Source organism: Podarcis muralis, chromosome 1 (assembly GCF_964188315.1).
Source record: "Podarcis muralis chromosome 1, rPodMur119.hap1.1, whole genome shotgun sequence".
NCBI classification, from domain to species: Eukaryota; Metazoa; Chordata; class Lepidosauria; order Squamata; family Lacertidae; genus Podarcis; species Podarcis muralis.
The window spans coordinates 67,798,400-67,822,804 of record NC_135655.1 but is presented as its reverse complement, the minus strand read 5'-3'; the positions used below and the strand labels follow the sequence as shown (position 1 = coordinate 67,822,804).

The 24,405-nt window shown below is 40.8% G+C and overlaps 1 long non-coding RNA gene across 1 annotated transcript; it reads left to right on the top strand.

Moving 5' to 3' along the window:
* The first annotated feature begins 14,903 nt into the window (after positions 1-14,903).
* LOC144327528 (uncharacterized) lies at positions 14,904-24,085 on the top strand. The gene is made up of 3 exons (XR_013392639.1): positions 14,904-15,396; positions 20,326-20,405; positions 23,395-24,085. It is a non-coding gene; the product is annotated as an uncharacterized LOC144327528 (long non-coding RNA).
* The last annotated feature ends 320 nt before the right edge of the window (positions 24,086-24,405 follow it).

Below are 24,405 nucleotides of genomic sequence, written 5' to 3'. Positions count from 1 at the left end.
TTTCATGACTTTCTGCTAAACGTTAAGTCCTGCATTATATTTGAACTTTCACATGATAAAATAGCCTCCTCTGAACTGAGAAATGTAGCACAATTTCTGTATTATTTGCTTCCAGAAAAACCCAGTTTGTTAATTAATATGCTACAAATGAATGCTAAAGCTGTGCTTAAATATATTATAATGTGAAAATTAACAGTGAGGGATACATCATGAAAATAGAATAAATTACCATATGAATACAGCCAACAACAACAACCACCCAGAACATTTGTGGTATTTCAGTAGGAAGTTATGAGATATGTATTGATTGGAAATGAAGCAGCATGACTACCACAAAACTTTTGCAGGGACAAAAGCAGGATTGTGTATGAACACTCCAGCAGTATCATGAGCACAAATAATCATGAATGCATGCTTATGCATGTCTGGAGGGGCCCTTTATGACCCTGAATAAGTTTCTCTTTAGCACAGCACTTGGTTTTACCTTCTAACTCGAGTGCAAATTTCATGGAGTTAGACTCTTGTTTTGTTTAAGGTGACGCCTAATATTGTTTCACTGATAACCTAGTAATTCTTTTGCAAGGCCAACAGAACTCCTATTTCATCACTGGAAATCAATGCTGTTTGAAAGCAGAGAGCTTGAATTGCCACGAGCAATTTCCCCAATTTTAAAGCTTTCCTCTTTTTGTTTTTTAGTAACCCCCCCCCAGGTTATATTCTTGTGAGCTTAGCCTTTCTAATGATGGTGTCACCTCCACCATCCTCATCATAGAAGGAGTTGTAAGAAAAGCATTGGATTCAGTGAGATCTTGGTGTCCCTCTAAACCGAATCTCTGAGATCCATGCATCACAATTTTCATTTACAAATTCAATATTCACAATTCAGGCAGCCTTATTCAGAGTTTTGACTCAGTCCCCATTAAGATTAATCAGCCTCTATTCCCAAGCGTGCCTTGAAAGATCCAGGGTGTTAGATAATCACCTGGAAACTCATTGCCTGCCATTATGTTACGCTAGTGTTATGAGACTAGGATGCTGAAAGGGAAAGGAGTAAAAGAGTAATCATCTTTGCAACACTGAAACAACTCATTAAGATCATGGGGAAAAGAAAGCAAAAGAACCAAAGGCATTAAAGCTAATAGCAAAATCCAGGTTGTCAAATGAAGTGTGTTTTTCATTTTAAAACCGTTAACGGGATTTCTGAAACTAGAAATGGCAGAGCGAAGTTGAATTCAGATAAAGTATCACATTTCCGTTTCTTGTAGTTTTTATTTCATGCCCCTTTTGCCTTTCTAATTGACACCTGGGCCCTGACAAATTGGGGCTGCTTCAGCTGAAAGCAATTTGCTTTTTAACCCTACCTAGCTATTGCAAACGGATTGGCTTTTGTGCGTATTACTCATGCATTAACAACCCACTGAAAGATGAACCTGTTAACCCTGAACAGAAACTTTTATACATAACTTGGCTGAGCATTCTGTCATGTGCCTCGCTGAAAGCAATAATACTGAATCATTTGTATCCACTCACATAAAAAGGGCAGGGAGTCTAGCAAATGGATGCTCTTGCAAACTCTGGCTGTAATCTTATAATGGAATATATACTACAGAACCACAACAGGAGGAAGTGTACTATGGCTGCTAAATTTTTCAAACTGATCTTTGCAAGAAACCTTCCTTTACCATTCTCTAAACATCGTTACAAATGCCAACAGAAATGAGTGGCTCACAGTAGAAAAATGAAAGGCAATGGATGCCCTCCTTTTACAGAAAAAAGCAGTGCTTTCAAGATGTTTTCTTATTACAATGCAGGAAGAAAACCAGTTGCTGTCAAACCAAGTTGCAACGTGAAACAGAGCGCTCAGGGTCTTGCACTTTAAACATGACACATGCCCAATTCATCTGCATTTTTAACTAATATGATAAGTGATTGTGTGCATCCTCCCCAGTTTTGCATAGGAGTCCGGTTGCAGCCAGGGTGAGAATTGTTACATAAAGGTTTGCCTCAGAACAATTAAAGCAACAGGTGCGTCATCCAAAGATGGAGCCAGACACCACACATGCCTTATTTTCAAGGTACAGCTAGACACACATTGTTCAGTGTATAAAAATACTGTTGTGAGTTGTCCAAAACTGAGTAATTGGTTTGGGAAATGCAAAAGGCTGGAAGAGGTCTGCAGGCCAAAATTGATTACTGGGCCTCATTACAATTTGATTTTAATCTTACTCAATCTTGACCTTAATCTTCTTGTCAAGGAAATCTATTGACCAGACCATCTTTCTAGTGATAAATAGAGGCATTTTAATGGTTTTATTGTATTCTCTTAGTTTCTTCTTGTAAGCTGTTGTGATGTGGCTTACGTAATGAGTGCCTGATCACTTTTTTTCCTGCTTGTTAATTCATTTTCATTTGCTTCATTAGACTTTTTAAGTAGTGTTATTTGCCTTAGTGTGTGCCTGAGATAAATATTTTGTTCGATTCTGGTATGTTTCGTCAGTTAAACACTAGCTTTTATTCAATGATAATCCTATTAAAGCAATAAGATTGGTAACAAGTAATGTGGCATGAAAAAGGAGTTGTAGTATAAAAATAATAAGTTAAACAGTTCTGGTATTTCTGTAGAAATCCAATTATCTACAATAGTTGAAAAATGATATCATCCATGCCATCCAAACGTATTTTGAAAGTCCTAGGAGAAAAGTTCCATTTGTGTATTGAGAAAAGAGTTAGAAGTTCTACATGTAAATAATTTTTTAAAAAAGTGTTAGGAGAAGTTCTTCAGAGGTTCTGGGTCTGCATAGGTGCAGCATAACAGCTAAATGGGGGCTAACTGAGTTAAACTTTTGGGTCAGATGCTCAAAAGTCAAAACACCGACTCAGAAGTCCTTGGAAAGCTGTCATCTTATATCCTTATTTTAGCTTTTTGGACATAAGGCCTTATGAGGTGGTAGTAAACTTTGTGTATGTGTGGTTTCTTCCCCATCAAGAGAACCACTAGTAAGATTAAGGTAAGACTATTGCTGAGCAAACCTTGTTTAGATTCCCTGGACTGAGGCAATTACCAAACAGTCTCAAACTTAGCATTCTTGGGAAAGGTGGCAGCTTCAGTAATTCCTGAATGAAATGGAGCAAATTGAAATTCAGTTATCTTCTGCTATATTTACTTGGAAATGTGGTGGCTGCTATGAATGTTTATTATGTCAATTTAGACTGGTGCATCAGTGCTGCTTATTACTAGAGATGTTAGATCTGACCATAGTGACCTTTTGCTTTATTTATACCCAGATTGGAGTATTGCAATGTGCTCTGTGTAGGGCTGTCTCCTCAAAAACTGTCAGTTATTCAGAATGTGACAGCCAGACTGTCAGCTGGAGCTGTTTTTTGGAATTGTGTTTCCCCTTTGTTAAAAGAGCTATGCCAGTTTCTGGTTCATATTTGGACACAAGTTAAAGTGCTAGTTGCGACCTGCTCTTCTGGAGAGCATAGCCTTCAACTGTCCAGATAAAATCATGACATCCTGTTTTGGGGGCTGTGCTCTCAAGAGCATGGTGCCCAGAAATGTGTGTTTTGGGGGTGCTGCGGCCCTGCCACACAAGATGGTGATGCCCCAAACCACACATTTTTGTGTGCTGTGCTCTTTTGTGAGAGCACGGAGCCTCAAAAAGCATTTTTGGGCTCTATACTCTCACACAGGTCATGTGTCTTGCTAGGATGTGCAGGCCTGAATACATGCATCTCGGTTTGGGGCCTGGAGATGTTGGAGGGTATTGGAGTCGCATTCCTGTATGATTGTTTAACTTCTAGTTAACATGAGGGGTGGTGGTGGTTCTCTTTCATAGTTGCCCTCAGATTGTGACATTTATTCCCCTAGAGAGGCTTATCTCAAGCTCTGTTGATGTCATTGCACCACTGTGTGAAAACCTTCTTACAGACAAGTCTTTGGCCTGTAAGATTTTTCTTTTTTTATGTTCTCACTCATGCTTTTGCTAAAATGTTGTCAATATGTTATTTTATTTGCTCTTTTGTCATGTTTCAACATAAAAATGAGAAACGGTTTTCAGTCCAAGGGCTAATTTCCCTTGAACGGAACCTTCCAGGGTGACATTCCCTTGTAGGAGGAGTCAGAGGCAAAAGTAGGCCGAGCAAATGAATACATCTCTTAACTTTATACATCAAGCTGCATTCCAGCTACACAAATGCTTTTGTTTAAGTGATGTTTTCCTTTCCTTTCCTTTTTGTTATTAAAAAAACCTGCAGCTGGAAAAATATTCTCTTACTTTCCCTGCCAAAATTTCCTGTCAGAGGCACTAGTAGCAGGAATTTGATTTGCCCAGAAGCTTTTGGAAAGAGGAGTTCTCATTTTCCCCAACAACGTTGTTGAGAAATAGAAATATCTTTTCTAAAACAGTCCTGCATACCAGGCACAAAATATCACAAATGAGTCATAAACCTTGTATATGTTTCTTTCACTAAGAAGAATTCAAAACATGCTAACTGTATACTTTTGTAGCTTCAAAAACAAACTGAGTTCTGGATGAGCTATGTCAGAAGCAAGAGTTATTACTTCAGATTTCAACTGGTGATTGTGACAACCACCATTTTGTAGAATTGTAGCAAGTAGGAGGAGGACCAAAGGCCATTCGTGTCAAGAGGAGGACTCCTATACAGTTAATTTTGGAGTAGGGCCAAAATGTTTTTAGAGCTGCAGATCAAGTAGAACAGGAAAGATGACAAAGCCCATGCAATTTCTGCTGTTCTATAGGATTTGAATGGTTTTATTTTGAGAATCTTTTGTAAGCTACTTTTGTGAGTCTTTTGGGACTAAAAAGCAGGATATTAATATTCTAAGTGATAAATAAAATCAAGCCAGATAAAACTAGTTCTAATTGGAAATATGCACAGTGGAAACTTTAGCCACTACCTAGAAAAAAACAGTAAATATTTTTGCAGTCCTGAAATTGAAAATCCCTGCCTGTAGCTTTCATTATTATGCTTTATACAAGTACAACACTCTGACAACAGCTTTTGAGTATTATGGGTTGTTTGCAGCTGCATTTGATCCTTCCCAGGCTTAGTTTTTCCTCAGCTTTTTCCCCTTCAAAGGAAAAGAGAGATCTGATGGCTTTTTAGCCTGGGAAAGTACTACAAAGAGAAATGATTCCATTTCAGTCTGCTGATTGTAGGAAGAAAAGCACTTTAGGAAATGTTTATAGCCAACCAAGGAAATCTTAAACCCAGTGAAGCAGGAGCCCGTGAACTCATCAAGGAGCGAACTTTCATAACGTTGATACTTCAACAAAATAGGTCAATCTTAAATTAATGGAAGAATATCTGTCAAGGACACAAGTCAAGGTCAGTTTGTCTTATTTAGAAAGCAAAGGGTCTGCCCTCAAGACTACATGGATTCATTACTCTTTCACACCTATTCTGTCATACTCTCAATCATGGTGAGCAGAGAGTAAACGTGCACTTTAATGCCTGGATTTTAATCCATTCATGTGTTTCAGAGTATGCAACTAGGGTGCTGCCAATTAAGGCTGGAATCTTTAGGACTGCAGAGACCAAGATTCGAGCTACCACCTAGCCACGAAGCTAACTGGGTGCCCTTTGGATCACAATATTATTATGAGGAAAACATATTCTATTTTTTGTCATATTTTCATCCCACTCTTTCTCTGTTGAAATAGTTCAGGGTGTTTTATATAGTCCCTCCCATTGTATCTTCCCAACGATCTAGTGAGGTAGATTAGGTTGGTCACACACAGGTCACACATTGTGGCAGTGCTTCTCAAGCTATCTGATGTGGCGGACCAGCAGTTCTCACCCCACCAAAATGTCAGTACCTGAAGCGCCCCATCCAACCTAGGCTGTGATGGAGTTGCTACCAAGTTGTTGGTAGGCTAAATGTTCAGTCAGTCAAGAACAAAAAGAGTGTCCTCATGGATCAGTCCAAAGGCAGATCTAGTCCATCATCTTGTTCTTCCAGTGGCTGGCCAGTTGCCTGGGGAAAACTTGAAAGCAGAACTTGAGTGCAACAATACTCTCCCTACCTGTGCACCTCAGTTATTACTATTCAGCATTAGGCATTGCTTTCCATTATTTTAGGTAGGCATAGGATCAGACTACCTATAAGACAAAGTTATAGGCTATCAACTCTAAGTAGTATAAGTGGTGATTCCAGAAGAAAAAGAAGAATCTTACAGTACATGTTTGCTTGGAAGCTGTTACTTCCAAATTGTTGATAAGGCCAGGCATTCTAACATTCAAGTTTTCTTTTATCTCTGAAAGAAGTGCTCTGTTTAGTTTTCAGATCATCTTTGACTCCTGGTTATAAACATATTCATCTCTCCCGCGTCACACTTTCCTGACCTTGGTCTTTTGATTGCATTTCCTTATCTGGATTACTTTGAATTCTTGATTTCATTAGCAGATCATCTGAACATGTCAGAATGTGTAAAATGAAAGCAGACTCTTTTCAAAATTCAGATATAGTGATTATGGTTTGGTATTTTCCAGTACAGAGCTTTCTCCAAATACAAAGAGAGTGGGTGAAGGGGAACAACTTGCAAAATGTACCATTATAATCATTTTTACAGATGAAAAAAGCAAAAAGATATTACAGGACTTTTCAAGGGTAAAATAAAAAGCAAAGCCATGGGTCCTTGTTCTGAGACACAAAGCAGCTATTAAATAACAATTAGGTTTTGAGCCTTACTAGTCCTTGAAAAGTTATGGCTCTCAAAGCTAGACTATGAGTTTTATTCAGTTATGGTTCAAGAAATATTATCTTCAAATAACTTAGGGTAAGGCAGGAAAGAAAAACTGATATTCAGTCATATTCTGTTAAAGCTAGTATTATTCCATCCCAGTATCCTAAAACTAGTATTGTTTTATCAGTGGTTCACAATCATCACAATGACTTTGGACTATCCTATTTTCTTCAGGGTCCCTTTAAGATGGATAATCTGAATTTTTAATTTTACTTTAAGGAATGTATTTTTTTTTTACTGAGCAGTGGCAGGTTTCTCAGGCTGCCTCCAGACCCTCAGTATTTTGTGGGAGAGTTTCAAGTGCCTACTGGAACTGTAGGATTTCACATTTAAAGTGGATTAAAGTGCTCTGTTTGTCTAGTGGAACAAAGCTACTTTTTTATATAAAAAACCCCCCAAACACACTGACGTTTGGGGCTTTGGAAAGTGATGGGGAAATGCATTGAAAATGATGGATTAATGACTACAGTAATGGGAAGATATGTAAGCACCCCACAAGTTAAATCAGGTTGAATGTAGGATGAATGCTGATTGACTGTCTTATAAACAAATTAGAAATAATGCTTAGTAAAGACCTGATACAGTCTAACTGCCACATCAGCTTTGTGCAAGAAAACTGGGATGAATGGTGAATAAATACTGTAGGTTGTCTGGAGGAGCGCCTAGTCCTGTTGACTATTTTGCGGCACACAGTGCTAACATATGTTCTGAGCTATGAAAGATATGCTCAATGGGGAAAAAAACTCGGCTTCGGCATAGAGAGTTGGCTTAGGGCAGAGATAGGTAACCTTTTGCTTCCCCCCACACCTGATATTGTCAGACTCCAATTCAGGGATGATGTTAGTCATCATTCACCAACATCTGGAAGGCCACAGATTTCCCAACACCTTAGCGGTAGGAAAATGAGTAGGATATTTCTCCTTGTGCCTTTTGACATTTCCATCCTTTATGGATCCTACTTTGCAGCCTCCTTGAGAGTTTTTGCTTTTTGTGCATCCTTGAACTTAGATCATACTTTTTGCTTGCCTGGATGGAACACAGAGAGGGATGTTTGAGTGTGCATAGAAATAAGCCTACTGTAAGAAAGGTAAAATGAACATGCATTGCTGCACCTACTTTTGATTCTTGCCCCGCCCACTGTGGGCATGTGACCCTGGAAAGTGGCCTAGTGGTGTTTGAGCTGAAGAAGGTTCTTCACTCCATGATATGACTATATGACTATGCATTTCTTTTAACAGATAGGACAATCAATATGTAGCTGTCAGGGAAGGCAGGGCGTGAATGTGTGACAGGGCTGGGAGGACCGGAGGCTGACCTAGGAGAGGGGGCCAGCAATTTATGGGGTTTGGTGCCACCCATGAGGCAGGAGGAAGGAAGGAAGGAAGGGTAAGGGTCCAAGTAGTCAGAAACAGAGGAAGGGCCACAGAAAATGTTGGAAGAGGCTGCTCAGGCAAGGAGCGGGCCAGTCAAATCCCCACTTCCCCCTGCCCTGCTGTCTCCTAGAACCAGGAAGGGCTTGAAGAAGGAAATGCAGTGATTACTTCCATGCAGCAGAAGTCTCAGGTCACGTACACACTTCACCAGATGAGGGGACATTAGCCTGGTGGGTGGGTGGGGACATAGTCCCACTGTTGCTTCAACTGTTTCACCAGACATGAACCTGGGAAAGTCAAGGCCAACTACATAGACACCAGAGGTGTGTGTGTATATCCAGTGTACCTTAGTCGCTGCTGTGTGTGCGCTTTTGTCAACAAAAAATGAATTATTAGCCGTTTGTCTTCTTTGACTGAGTGTGCACAGGACAGTAGCCCTTTGGGCTTTGACAGTCAGTCTTCTTTGGAGTGGCGTACATCCGGAGGCATGGCTGGCACGCGTCCCAGGGGGCGGAGCATGTGGCAAGGGGTGTGTGGTAAGTGGCGTGTGTCGGGGTGTGTGCGGCAAGTGGCGCATGTCCTGGGGCGTGTGCGACGAGAGCCGAGTGTCCCAGGGGGTGGGGATGGCCGAAATGTCACCCCCCGGGATGGCACCCAGCCCCACCTTCGTCTGCCAGTGCTTGTCACGACCTGTTTGCCTGTTTGCCTTAACTAGAAAACTAAGAATTATTTTTAATTTTTACTCCCTTGCCTATATGATCCCCATTTGAGGAGATATTTCTTCAGGTGCAATATGAAAAGATTTCCAACCCAGCTCCAAGAGTTATTACCACAGAAGCAGAGTCTCTCTGTTGAAATTAATGGTGGAAATAGATATGGCTGATCATACAACTTCTTTGATAGAACGAGATGAATATATACCGTGAACATAAACTTGCACAGTGAATGTTTGATTATCTATCAATGAATAAATGAATGTAAATTGCTGTGTTTGTTCTTCCTCATATCATGATTGAGGTTTCTGTCTCTCATAGCTGGTATAGCTGCATTTAATACAGGTGCAGACCTTAAGAACAACAGGAAATGAAAGCTTAATGTTTATTTTCTGGAGATTGTTGCAGTTTTGAAAAGGACAGCAAGAAATTCTCGGAACAACTCTGTCCTGACCTTGCAGAGGTGGTTTTATTTATTTATTTTTGTATTCTCCACCCACACCCTGTCTTCCTTTGATCTATACAGAAAGCTGGGACTGAAGCCTTTTCAGGTATATTTTAATTATTGCCGTTTTTCAAATATTCCTGGTTTCAGGCTGAAGATTTTCTAGTGACTCCAACAAGAGGATTAGGCTAAATGCTCTATTTTTGTTAATGCTAGGTAAGGCGATAAGGCGGCACAGCAATATAATGAGATGGATTCACCACCCAACTAGGTTTTTGCATAGCTTTAGCTTCTACGTACAGTGATTTTTTTTTTAATTCAGTAAGCAAATAGTGAAAATAGCAGAATCCATGCTTAAGCCAGAAAAAGTGCACGCAGCTGTTCTGAAAGCAAGCTTCGAGCTTATCTGTAAGCATTTGATAATGATGCTAAGGCTTTTCCTATGGAAATAGCAACTTAAAGAGGAAAAATAGAGCCAAACCAGGGGAGATGGGATAGTAGCCATATTTTATGCACCTCTCCCTCTTCCAAAATACAGCAGGAGTGGGTGGAAAACTCCTTATTTTTATATGAAAAAAAGGATGCCATAGAGGGGAAGGAAATCTACCTTCCTCCTTGTGTTTCTATACTGTGTTCTGCTTCATTAACCAATTTTCTTCCCGCCCAATTCACTGCCAGTACTGGATTCAGGCCAAGGGAGATCTGCTTAAAACTGCAGAGCAAACCTGAGTTGGCAAGGCTCATTTGAAACAACAAGAAGAAACCGAGCCTTTAGTGTCATCAGCCCAGACACTCTGCCAATAGAGATTCAGCAGGCGCCTTCCATCCCAACCTTTAAACGCCTGCTGAAAACTTTTTCTATTCCATCAGGCTTATGCAAGCAGTTAAGAACACAACTTTCCATAATAGCTAGCTGATTTCTGCTTTTAACATTTTAATATGGTTTTGTGTGTGATTGTTGTAAACCACACTGATTTTTTTTTTAAAAAGGAATAGCAGTATCTAAACATTTTCATAAATAAAAATGGTAGATTAGTAAGGGGGTGGTATACCTCTCTACTCCTAGTTTTCCTTTATGTATAAAGAATAGACCTCCCTACCTATATTTTAGATGCTAATAGGGAAAACATGTGGCTTGGGGAGGGGCTGTGTCAGGCTTCAGGGAATTGGCTCCCCCCCCACACACAGTGGATAAGCAGAACAAAGAGAAAGGAGTCTCTTACCAGTTAGAAACTTTAATGATCACAGTGAGAGAACAAAGAATCTATTCCTAGGAATGAAGGTGCTCCCAATTAAAGGTTCCGCCCACTTCCTCCCTAGTCACCCATGTCACTACTGCGTCTTGTAAGCTGATCACACAACCACTGTGCTTTCTGTTCTGCCACCTTATCAGCTCTTCTTGTCCTTGGGCTGGGCGGAGGAATGTTTCCCAGAGACAGTGAATCTGTTAATTCTCTCTCTCCCAGTGCTGCTTCTCATAGCTGTTCCCCACCCACTATTTCCCAGCTTCTGCCTTCTGAACTGTGTCCCTCTGCAAACCACTGTTCCAAATCTATACTGTCCTCCTGCTCCTGGGAAGATTCAGGATCCTGATTAGGAGCAGGGGAAGGCTCCCACCATTCCTCCTCAGTGCAGTCCTCCTCAAACAGTCCCTGACAGGCTGTTCCTCAGGGGTAGAGTGCAAGCTTTGCCAGAGAAGGTCCCAGGTTCAATCCCTGGCACCTCCATGTAGGACTGGAAAAGGCCCATGTCTGGAACCCTGGAAACGTGCTGCCAGTCATTGTACACAATACTGAGCAAGATGGACCAGGGTTCTCAGTTGGGATAATGCATCAACACTTTGAGATCATTAAAAACAACAATATTTTGGACAGCGATGTTTATTTGCTTGTTTATTTTATTATATTCATAGCTTTTATAACAAGAAAAGACTCTCAACATGATAACCAGCAGCTTACATTTTCTGTGGTGAGAAAAGCCTTCAATTTAATTTGACTACTTTCACAGAATCAGTCTAAATTATCTATTTCCTTAGCTTAACATGCAGTCACACAAAGTTATTTCATGCTACTGAAATACTCCCACTTCCTTTCTCATGCGAAATAATACCTTCTTATTCACACACCGCAAATATCAGACTACAGTTATTCACATGTTGGACTCTGTTGGTTTATTATATTTATACCATGCTTTTCAGCTACGATAGAGTCCCAAAGGTGTGATTGGGTCACAAAAAGGTGTTGTTGTTTAGTCGTGTCCGACTCTAGTTTACTAGAATGTTTTGGTGTTTTGGGCCTTGGCAGTTGATATCATAGTCCAGGTTCTAGAAGAATTGTCAGTTCCATTTGTCAACATCTGCTGTGCAAGTTATGATTTATTCATTTTTTGCAGTCATAATCTGAATAAATTCCAAGCAGGTTCATTTATTTATTTTACAATATTTGCATACTGCATGATTGTAATAAAACCTCAATGTGGTTTATGCACAGTAAGCCCCCAACTTATATCTTCCGGGGTCCGCTATCCAGTTAATTAATGTTATGAAAAAGCACCTAGTTTCCCTCTGGGTTCATAGGCTTCTCCTCCAGTGTGGCTTCAAAAAAGAGTTTGGAAACATTCACTTCTGTTTCAGATTAAACACAGCTTGCCATGTCAATTTAACCTGCACAAACTGTGGTTAATCTTAGCTATGGTTATAGGAAACAAGCTGACTTCAAAGTTATGAAGCTGGTTGGCTTTCACCCAACTTAGTTAAAAATAACTGCACTTGTGCAAACTCCACTAGTAAACATATAGCAAAGTACAATGTGAAGGCATTCCAGGGTCAATCTGGCTTTTTCTTGAATTGCCATATACGTCTCATCCTCTGCATGCATATATTCTCCATAACCACTCCTGCTCTCCCCAACTGCTATTAGATAGTTCTGTTGAAAGAGCTGGTGATTCAGCTTGAATATGTTAAGCCACTGAGTCAGAGCTAAAATGTGCTGTAGTGTGTCTTGACAGATTAACTCAGCGTTGCTCCAAACTGCCAGTGTTTTCATGGCATCTACTACTTTGCGGGGGGTGGGGGCACCCATTCTGTAGGCCCTGTAGCAAATATCCTTTATTTGAACTCCCAGTTGTTGCTTGTGGTGCTAACACATGTGCATCACACTTAAGATCAGACACTGGGAGCAACTGATTCGCTCATTAATAATAATTTACATAATTGCCTGACAGTGAACATCCTTTGAAAGTTCTCTTTAATTGATTCTTCAGGAGTCTCACTCCCCATTTTCTCCCCCCCCCCAGCAACACTTTTCAACATGGTTGCTTTGTTTTCATTAAGTTTGTAATATTTTCATATGTTTAGCGTTTTGATTGGGAAGACGGAAAGGGAAATGATCTTGAGAGGAGATGTAAAAAACTGCCTTTAGGCTGCTTCACATGTGACAAAATTTGCAGGTACGCTGTGTATATTATCCACAGTGTATCCAATTATATGGGAAAGACAAACACCTTCCTATTTTGAAATTATATACCACAGTCCTTTGGGCATGGGCACTGATATTTTAAAATAAATTCTTGTCCCTCACAACATCTTCATGATCATCATTAATTACCCCACACTGTAAAGAAACTTTCCCAGGGTGGTTTTACAGTAACAACAGTAATAAAATCTAAAACAGCAGCTGGCAGAGCCGCATGAAAATCAATTACAGGACATCAAAATAATGGGAGGAACTTTGTTTGTAAACCACTTTGAGGTCTGTTTGCTCCCCGCCCTGCCCCAGCCAAGCGGTGTATAAATTCTGTGAAATAAATAAATACTCAATTAAGTCATACTCAGATTATACCCCCTGAAATCAATGGATTTCCATTAATTTTAATGAGTCTACTCTGAGTATTGCATTGAATATTACCCTATATCCAATCTGGGGGCTTCTATTGCAGAAATAAACAATTCTAGTGAAAGGCAGATTTCTGGCTAAAACTACCCACTTATATTTACAGCCTCTTAGTGACTTGTACTTTAAAGATGCTGAAGTACTTTATCTTCCTTTAAGAGTACTCGTTCCAAAGTGGTTAAAAACCAGAAATAACCACCAATTACCCATTCATTAAATCATGTTTACCACCTTTTCCTAAGGTAATTACACAATTACAACATGGTCGTTTATGGCCTGTAAACACAGAGTCTGTGTTTATAGCCTTCCCTATAAAAGCTGGTAGAAATGTCAGAGGTTAATTGTCACCATGGCATGATGTTTACAATGGGATTCATTTCGGCCTGGAAGAAACGATGGTGATACAATCATGCAGATTTTGCTCTTGCCAGTTTATTTCCTCAGCCTCTGATCATTAATTTCAAACTTATATCATTCAATGTGATTTTCTTGAACAGAGTACTTTTTGAGTTTTAAGTTTTCTCATTTGCTCTTGTGGGTCAATCTGCTTTAAAATGATCCTCGCCCAAAGTATGGCTCATTAATTGATTGCTTTAAAAAGACATTAGTAGAAGTGAAGAGAACAGGAAAAAATAACAGGGTGGTTTAGCGGAGGCGGTAAGAGAATAAAAACACCCCTTAGGTGGCAGTAGTGAGGCTCAAAGTAGGAGAGGCTAGCTTAGCTGGTTTGCCTGCCTCTCCTCCCTCTCACAGTAAGGCCCACAGCCCATGCTGTTATATGTAATAGTAAAAAGCAAGATATCAATAAAACCAACAATAATCTAAAAAAAAAAAAAAAAAGGATGAACATAGAACAACTTAAACATAGAACAACTTAAACATGTTCAGTTCACTGAAATAAAGCCTATCTCTCTTTGCATTTTCAAAATGGGTCCCCCCCCCCGAGGTTTGCCGTTGCCGTGGCTATTACTTGTGACAGACCAGTTCTGTTCTGTCTATCAAGGGAAAGTACATCACAGGAGAGGAAAAGCACTGACAGCTCTGTGTTTTGTTGTATTTATTTTGCACAGTGCGCTGTAGTTCTTTATTGTCATCTTAGATGAGGCAGATCAGATAGAGAATGGCAAGGTGCATATTAATCATAGCTTGCCGTCTGAAAAGCGAACCAAGCCACCCTGTAGTCTCGGATGCATGTCTGTCACATGCCAAGATGATTTAGCCCTTTTCCACGTGCTTATGAAACTGAACATATTTTTCTAGAGTCCTTTTAACCTTAATACGCTTAGCACAATCCATCATAGCAGAACTCAGGGGCCTTCACTTTATTTGTTAGAATCCCAAAACTTCAACAGTATTTCTTCAGTCAAAGGAGACAATAATGAAAATGCACTGGCCCCAGTATGGAGACCTATGTGAACCGATGCGTACATTCACCTGGGCTTCCGTGCTCTTGATAGGCCAATCTCGTTGCCCCTGCCTCACTGGAATGGAAACCACATGCTGTTGTTGTAGCTTTAAATGCAGTGCTTTTTTTCCTGGGGGGTACGCAGGGGTACGCATACCCCTAAACATTTGTGAATCTAAGTTTGGCCTCATTGAGGGGCAGCATTTCAATATGAGTAGGAAAATGAGAGTACCCCTAAACATTTTTTTTAAAAGAAAAAAAAACCTGTTTAAATGTATAAGGGAGAAGGGCTGTGATGCATTGGCTTTGTATACAGAAGGTTCCAGGTTCAATTCCTGGCTTATCCAGGTGTGTGTGTGTGTGTGTGTGTGTGTGTGTGTGTGTGAAATGCTGCTATCTGAAGCCCTAGAGAACCTCTGCTAAAAACGTGTCAACAGTGCTGGGCTAGATGTATCAACAGTCTGACTCAGTGGAAGACAACTTCCTATAATCTTTATCCTTTTTACCCTGTTGCTGTGTGGAAGTACAAACTGCTTTCCTTTAAAGCATGCCAGGAAAATTATAGTTCTGCATTGCACTGAGCTGAAATGAGAGATTCCTGTTTGCAAAGTGGTTCACCTGCTCTAACGCGCTCCTTCCCTCCAGTTTAGGTCATCTACGTGGGACCAGTTGAAAATGGACAATGTTCAACTCCACTGAAGTGGGTGCCGAGTGCAGTCCCTCCACCTCACTCTTTACAATCGCTTTGCCCAGAGAGAGGGATGAGACCCTGACTTCTCAGTAAACATTTCCTCCCTGAGGTGAGTGCTGTCCCTTTGCAGGAAAAAAAAAATGTCCCCCCAAATGTTACCTTTTTGCTGTGAAAAACAAATCCTGAGAAATTTAATTTGGTATTTCACACAGTTCTAAATTGCCCTTATTTACAGCTTCTAAGCAGCAACTGAAAGAGTAACTTCTTAGAGCCTCCATTTATGCTTGTATTCATGTGTTGCACAGTTCTCATGGGATTATACCACTGTAGAACACACTGATCCATTTGCTTCTCTAAATGCAGCCTCATAGCAAAACTTTGCCCCCCTGAAAAGTGTACGGAACACACTTACGTCCTATTAGATATTACAGCAATGTTCTTAGTTTGTTCCCTCAGCTATATCTTGTGCCTGTTCCTAGAAGGGTATTACTGATTCCTAAGGGTTTTGTTTCGGTATAAATACATTATTGCTAGTAAGGCCATTTTTAGCCAGACTTGCAGAATAACTTCTAGCGGACAGTGTCTTTGCGCGCAAAGGTGCTCACTACAATCCATTTCGGGTGAATTTTGTCCTTGCACATGGGGATGAATGTATTAGGTTGCCCTGTCTCAGCTAAATTTGTCCGTAAAGTGATTTCTGAGCAGTGTTTTCCTCTTCTCTGTAAGTGTTTCATCTGCTAAAGGTCACTGCTCTAGGTCTCCATGAAGTTAAATGAAACTAAAAAGCTTCTCTCCCAGCAATTGTATGGTTGTTTTATGAACTTATTAATTGGGATGATCTTCCCCATGCTTAACATAATAGATTAACCCAAGAATTCTGAATTACTGATGAAACAGCACTTCAGACAGAAATGCATGTTAAGCACAATCTCCAAATCTGAGAGCGACAAAACATCTATATTTTTTTCTAATGGGTTTGACAGTTTGGAATATAATAACCAAACCAAATGTGGCACAATGTGTTTTTTGTCTTTGATAGTTTCATGTTGGAAAAATTAGTGCATCAGTTTAGGGACAGGCCAATCTGGCAATTTTGGTTTCTTACTTTCTCATTTTACCAATCTTAAGTTCAATTCTCCACATGATATGATGGATATAACACTATGCCAGGGATCATGGTTTGTTTTCTCCATGCTAGGGGGGAGGAGCGAAACAGCCCATATCAGTGCATTTGCAGTAGCTCATAAACCATGGTTACTGGACCATTGACAGTTGCAAGAAATTCCGGGGTACCCATGAGATTGCATCTTGGACTGTTGCTGTACCATTTACTTTTTGGTAGACTGCTTTTTTGTGTCTTAACCATAGCATTTGTTATTTCATAGCAAAAACGGCCATTTATTTAGAAGAATGTGCTCCATAACCCTCTGTGAATAAGCTTCTCTGTTTATCACATCATTAGGTCAACTTTGTGCAAATGATTTAAGGTGTCAGTAATGTGTTTTGGCAAGACAGCTGTGTGTCACTGTAAATTGTATTCTTTAGCCACATGAACCAAGAGCAAGGAATATTGCTTTGCAGTATTTAAACCTGCAAAATATTGGTACTTTGGAAACGAGTATGCTCATAAACCTGTTTATAAAGCTATATTTCACATTGGAGAAAATCTGCAAGATCAGTTTAAGGACTACTATAAATGGACCCTGCTTTGGGCACTGACAATTTCATATAAACCGGGTGCTTTTTTACCTGGGGGGGATGCAGGGGGACACATACCCCTAAACATTTTGTGAATCTAAGTTTGGCCTCATTGAGGGGCAGTATTTCAATATGAGTAGGAAAATGAGAGTACCCCTAAACATATTTTTTTTAAGAAAAAAGCACTGTATAAGCCTATAGCCACTTAAGTATTTATCCATTAATGAGGAAATACCAATCAATTGGGTGGAAACATATTTCCCTGCCTTTTTGAAACCATCAGGAATAAGTATGCAGTCTTTGACATGAAGCAAAAAGCAATTGTTAAAGTGTCTCAAGGGATCAAATAGAAATGTGTGGCAAATTGGTTTGTACTTCTCCATTCACCACCTCACCATCACGGCTTTGATAGAGCAGTCCTCCATTAATTGGTCTAATCCCTTTTAAATAAGTATGAAACCATAGGGATATGCCCTACTTGTGAACACTCTGAAATTATATCTACATATAATAATTAAAAATAAAATAAAATCAAAGACCACTAACTAATCATTAGGGGGGGAATGTTCTTATTTATTTATATGAAATGTATTTGAGCTAGTTGCAAACTACTTCATAGTGTCTGAACCTTTTTCAACAAACCTGGATGACTTTAACAGAAGATTAGACAAATTCATGAAGGATATGGCTCTCAGTGGCTCCTAGCCATGTTCTGCCTCCATCCTCAGAGGCATAGCTGTCAACTTTCAGATTTGAAAATAAGGGATCAGCAGCCTCACCTGTCCTGGAGACAGTCTATGGGATATCTAACAATCTGGGATAGCAGCGGGAAGCAACGGGAAACGGCACTGGAATAAGGGAATTTCCCGCAAAAAAGGGATGGTTGACAGCTATGCTCAGAGGCAGTATGCCTCTGTATGAGAGATAGCCAAATATGTCAATTAAGATTTCTCTCAGTTTCTCATTTTACTAATCTTAAATTTAGTTTTCCACAATTCCATATCAGTTTGCTATTAAAAAAAAATCCTAATGAAAATGTATTAGAATTTTAGTGCATTTTCTCCTAATAAACACATTTTTGCAAAACAATTTCCTCTAATACAATACATTTTGAATGTTATTTTCACTAAATGCATGCTTTGCCCCAGTATATGCATTTTTGTATAGATTACTTGGATGGAGAACTGCAGTGCAAAATTCAGAAATGCATGAGCTTTTAAGGATGGCATTTTTTTTTAGTTCACATATTGTTTCAGAAAGTGTTACCGTATTTTTCGCTCTATAACACGCACCTGACCATAACACGCACATCGTTTTTAGAGGAGGAAAACAAGGGAAAAAACATTCTGAATGAAACAGTGGATGTATCATTTTTGTGCTTCATGCTGTGGCCACAGACATGTGATCTGATGGTGAATTTGGGGTGACCCAATGCAAAGATCCTGAGGATCCATGTGGATCCATGCTTTTTAACCACGTTTTTGCACCATTGCAGCCCCAGGCAACAGTGGGTGCGTGATTTTTTTGGTGCAGGCTGTAGCCATGGACATGCTATGTGATCTGATGGTGAATTTGGGGTGACCCAATGCAAAGATCCTGAGGATCCATGTGGATCCATGCTTTTTAACCACATTTTTGCACCATTGCAGCCCCAGGCAACAGTGGGTGCGTGATTTTTTTGGTGCAGGCTGTAGCCATGGACATGCTATGTGATCTGATGGTGAATTTGGGGTGACCCAATGCAAAGATCCTGAGGATCCATGTTGATCTATGCTTTGTAACCACATTTTAAGTGGGGAGCGAAGGAAAAACAAAGAAGGGACATGAGAGGGGTGTGCAGAGAAGCAGCTGGCTAAGAATGCTGGAGAGGGATTTAACGGGGGGGGGGGGGGAGGAAAGAAAGGCAAAAGTTCCCCCCCAAGCCAGCCATATCTCTCTCTCTCTCTCTCTCTCTCTCTCTCTCTCCCTCCCTCCCTCCCCCCTCTCTCCCCCTCCCCCACTCTCCCTCTCCCTCCCCCACTCTCCCTCTCCCCCAGCAGCACCGGAGCACAGAGAGGAATTAGAAAGAACGACACTCTGCTTGCCTGGAGGGGAGGGGCTTTCCCTGCTCTTTGTTCCGTTTCACGAATCACAGCAACGAAACAGAGAAGGGTGGGCAGTAAGACCCTGAGGCAGAATGCAGGAAAGCTGCCACTTCCTCTTTTCAGGTTTCCCTTCTCCGTAACTCGCGATTTGACTTTTGCTTGATTTTTTGGCTCCAGGGACCACACATTCGCTCTATAACACGCACAGACATTTCCCCTTCCTTTTTAGGAGAAAAAATCTGCGTGTTATAGAGGGAAAAATACGGTAATTAGGCAAGTTTGCATATCCATATCATCTATCTGTCTGTCTATCTAATCAAATTACTCCCTCACCCCTACTCTTTATACCAGTTTCTGGAATCACAGGTGGGGGTAGCACTGTTGCACTTTGGTTCTGTTTGTGGGCTCCTCACTGGCACGTGGTTGGCCACTGTGAGAACAGGATGCTGGGTTAGATGGGCCTTTGGTCTCATCCAGCAGGGCTCTTCTTATGTTCCTACCAAACAATTGGTTCAAAATTAGTTTGTCAATTAGAACTGAACCATAAAGTTGGATAAAAAGTTGGTGTTTTTTAAATCTGCACCAGAGCTGAACACAGTTTTGTAATGGTTCTGTTATCAGCTGCATATTTTCAGGATATTTCTCCAAGAGCAAACTGAAAAAGGAATGTGAAACATGCCAATCAAGCAAATGGCAGGAGGTAGAAATGTGTTGCATGTAACTCAGCTGAGCAGTATCCTCATTACATAATCAAAGTTTCATATAAGCTTTGAGAACTTTCCCCATTCTTCATGTTTCCCACAAAGGTATGTAAAAAAAATGGCAAGCTTTTCAAGAGCAACAAGCAGCCGTCATTTCAACTGCTTATCCCTGCAAGGACCATGATTTTTTAAATTAAAAAAATCATACAAATGTAAAGGATAAGTACACTCAATGCCTGCTAAACAAAAACATTCAGATGGGTATTTTAAGCCAGACTATTTATTGTTGAACAACAAACAAACACGGTAATCAGTCTTTAATGAAACAGAACACAAAGAGATTTTGATTTAGTGTTGTTTATGCAAAATGAAAGGAACATAAACCACTCCATAATGTGGAAAAGAATTATAGTGTAATTGAATAAGAGCTGGCTAGATCCGGAAAGTGTCTATGAAAATAAATTAGAAAGCTGCAGAAGCTGCTGAAAGGACAGAATGCTGCTAGGGTATAGCTTGGTAAAATAAGACATGGAACCTGTGTGCATTTGGCTCTAGTAACTGGGGGAGGCCAGGATCTCTGATGGAGGACAACAAAAGGAGCACAGCAGGAACAGGCCACACAGTTGTGTGAGAAGGTAAAGGTGTGATTGCGAAAGAGAAGAGGTTTTAGCAGGAGAGACTGGATTTAAGTAGATTTACCTGAAAAGTCACAAAGAACAGGAGTGCAAAAACAAAATGCATTGTGTGTGGTTGCCCTCTCCAGGCATTTGTTCTATAAGTTCAGATAACAGGTGGAGAGGAACCAGGGCCCTACCCCCATGAACATCTCCACCAGGTCTCATGACCTCCACCCATTCAGTAGCAGTTCTGAATGGGAGCGCTGCATTAATCAAATATTTATCCAGTGTAGGGTCCCCCTTACAGTCAGAAGCCACAATTGAACATGGCTCCTGATTGTATGGAGGAGCCTGCACACACAGGGGGCTTCCAAGTGTGTGTGTGAGGGGGGTTGTATCCAGTGAAGTCGTCCCATTAGCATGTGAAACCTGCATCCAAGGTCACTTCGCTACCCCAGTTTATGGGGCTGTGCTTTCCACATCTCCACCAATCTCAGAAACAGCCGTATCTTTAGAGTCAAGTCGATATACTGTATCTTTGGTCTTCTCCAGAGTGAAAACTGCTGCTGGTTGGTGGTGCAATCTTATTCTTTTCATCCCAGGAGAATGTACAGGACATATTTCACACACCCCTGCCAACGTCTCCACTCTATGGACACAAGTGTCGCACCATGCCACTTTGTTTCCATCACAAGTACACAGGCAGCGTGGTTTCACCCCTGGTCAACCTGCCCCTTTCCCTGCCATTTAATGAAGAACCTGCTCCTCAGGCATAAACTGGTGGCTTCTCAAACTCCTTGAAAATTTAGCAGGATGAAATGGTTCAGGTGAGGGAGTGGGATGCAGTCAATGCATGGCAGCTGTAGCCAACATGGTGACCTCCAGCGGTTGTGGACCATCATTCCTGATCATCAGCCATGCTGGTTGTGGCTGATGGGTGTCACAGTCCACAAAGGTCTGGAGGGCACCATGTTGCCTAACCCATATGAATATCTACCTCCAGCTGTAAGGCGCAGGTCCATTAGCATTGGGCACAATGAAAATGCACAAAGCATAGATTTCACTCTATCCCTTCAGGATATGACTCCACTTGTCCTTTTCTGAGCACCAACGCCACACTATACCGGTCGGTCAGAAATGACTCCCTACGCTAATCAATACTGGGCATCAGACCTGAGTTTGGGATGCTATATGGCCATCTGGGGAATTTCACATATCTTTTTGTACATTATAGAACAAGCCTTGGATGCCTGCCCGAATTTCATCAGCTAAACGAAATGCCTGTTTCCAGCAAAGGTTGATGTAGCAATAATAAGACCATTCACAGAGACAGTGTTCTTTGCTCTTACTCTGCTTCTGTGGCAGTTTGCTATGCAGCAAGCTATTTGTTATATTCAGTGATCTGTCAGAGAAATGGGAAGGGTTTTTTGTATGTTTTTTTTAGCCACACCAACACAGGCCTTTGTTTTAGAAGTTCACGGTGGCATGGAGGGAAATCCCCTAAATGTGTTTCTGTGTTTTGGAACACTGAAAATTTCCTTTTACAGAGTCAGACCACTGGCCTGTCTAGCTCAGTTAGGAACATAGGAAGCTGCCTTCTACTGAGTCAGACCATTTGCTTATCTAGCTTTCTGTTGTCTATGCTGACTGACAGCAGCTCTCTGCAGGGAATCAGGCAGCAGACCTGGAGATGTCAGGGATTGAACTGGGACGTTCTGCATGCACAGTGGACACTCTGCTACTGAACTATGGCCCTTTCCCTTATCAGCTACTGCCTCCTGGTAGTGGTTCTCCACACTTTTAGACATTCACCCTGTGGTGGATTGTGTTTGATCAGAAAGGTCACCAAGATAAGAAGACCCGTACTCCATACACCAAAGGCAATTATGTCTTCATCCTACCCCTTTCAGTTCTTTAAAAAAGCATTGTTTGGGTCCAGCATCACTACCACTGGACACATCCCTTTCCCCATATGTAAAATGGTAATAATATTCATAGCCTTCATAGGATAATTGTGAAGACAAAAGGTTCCAGTGGCTCTGTCCATTAAAAGCATGATACAAACTGTGATTCATTTCTGCAACAAATTGCCAAGTTCTGTAAGAATGTCTGTGTTTTCTTTAAAAAGCACTTTAATCCAAGCTTCTTTACCAGCCTCTTTCAACCCATGGTCCGCAGATGTCATTGGACTACAACGCCCATCATCCCTGACCACTGGTCCTGCTAGCTAGGGATGATGGGAGTTGTAGTCCAACAACATCTGGGGACCCAATGTGGAGAAAGGCTGGTCTAGACACTTGCATTAAAGTGTGTTTTAAAGAAAACACAGACAGTCTAGAGTCTCACTCCCACCCCCCTCATGTTCAGCATAGAATAAAGGTGTAGATTTTAAAATCTGCCCTGCCTTGGCTTTCTTCCATTTTATTTCATTTCATTTTTTGGCAGGAAGTGTCTGGTACCTTGAAAAATCCCAGTTCCTGTAATGAACACTCAGTTCTAAATATAAAGCCCACATTTGGCTATTCAGAATTAGCTACTTTTCAGAATTGGTGTTTTCTGCATGAGCTTACAATTCTAAATTAAGACAAATGATAGATCTAGCTGGACCAAAAGGATAGCAAAAAGGGGAAAAGATCTTACAGCAATTAAACAGCAAGGCTAATGGGTGGCAATTGTAGTTCACAGTTTCAATAAATGTCATATAATGACTTTCAATGTAAAGGAAATAAAAAGGCAGATGTTAGAGCATGCTGAAGAAAACAGCTGATTTCTGTTATGGATTCTCATCCATCTCAGTCCAAAGCAAAATTGAGCCATGAGGATGGGAGGATGTTATTTGCTTTGCTGAAAGAGTCTTAATTAAAAAGACTGCTCTTTGGGGTATAAGGCTTCAACAGATAAGTATAAATCTTGGATGTATAGCCCTGTATTGTTCAACATGTAAGCATTTCCCCCCCCAAAAATCACATTTCTAAAGAAGTATAACCCTCATGTTTTATTTATTTAGCACTTGTATGGAATTTTCTGAGTGGAGTCCTGAGGTTTGCAGACACACCAAAAGAAAAATACTTAGGGGAAAATAATCTGGGCATGGGAGCAAGAACTGGATAACTGCCCAGTGAGACCACGTTCAATTGGCATAGAATGGTGACTGACAGTTGAGGGGACAGATGGACACAGAATATAGCATTATGGAATGTGTTATGACAATCTTGGCTGTGAGTCCTGGAAGACCTGCTTTGTAGGCCATTTCTACCTGGCCTGGGTGGGCGGAGCCTGGGCTGACTCCAGATACAAAAGTTGAGGCTGCTGAACAGACTCCTGGGCTGGGGTGATGTTTGGGGGGGTTTTGTTGAAGGGGTTATTGCTGTTGGTTTGTTTAAATCTTTGTTTTAGATTTTGTTGTGATTTATGTGGAAATTGTTCTATTTGGTTTTGTATCTTTTAAAGTTGAGTTTATTCTTGAAGGAATACTTTTGTTTTGTTGTAGTTATGCATTTTTTCATGTTGTAAGCTGCCTTGAGCATGGTTTGAATTGTGGAAAGGCGGCATACAAATAAAATTCAGTATGTAATGACTGGCTGAATGGCTGAAAAACTGAGCAGGAGTGATCCACAATGCAAGGTTTTGAGGCAGGACCTACATGGAATAATGATGCTGTTATAATCAGGATACCACCAGTGGAAAGGCCCTGTCTCCACTTACCAAGAGCCTAACCCATGAATGCAGAGACACTGAAAATAGATCACAAGCAGGCAGTGAAGAGCAACGTGGGATATGGTGGTGCCAGCTCCTGCAAAGATCCTTGGTGTGAGAATACAGGTGCTACACAGATACAACAATGTTCCTTTATTCCGCTAGGGAATATTGGAGGGTGTGAATTGTGTGTACTGCAAAAGAAATAATAATAATAAAAATGATCGCCTTTTAAACTGTGTGGGTTTTTTTTGTTTTGTTAGTATGTTATGTATTCTTGTGCAGTGGCGTAGCGTGGGTTGTCAGCACCCGAGGCAAGGCA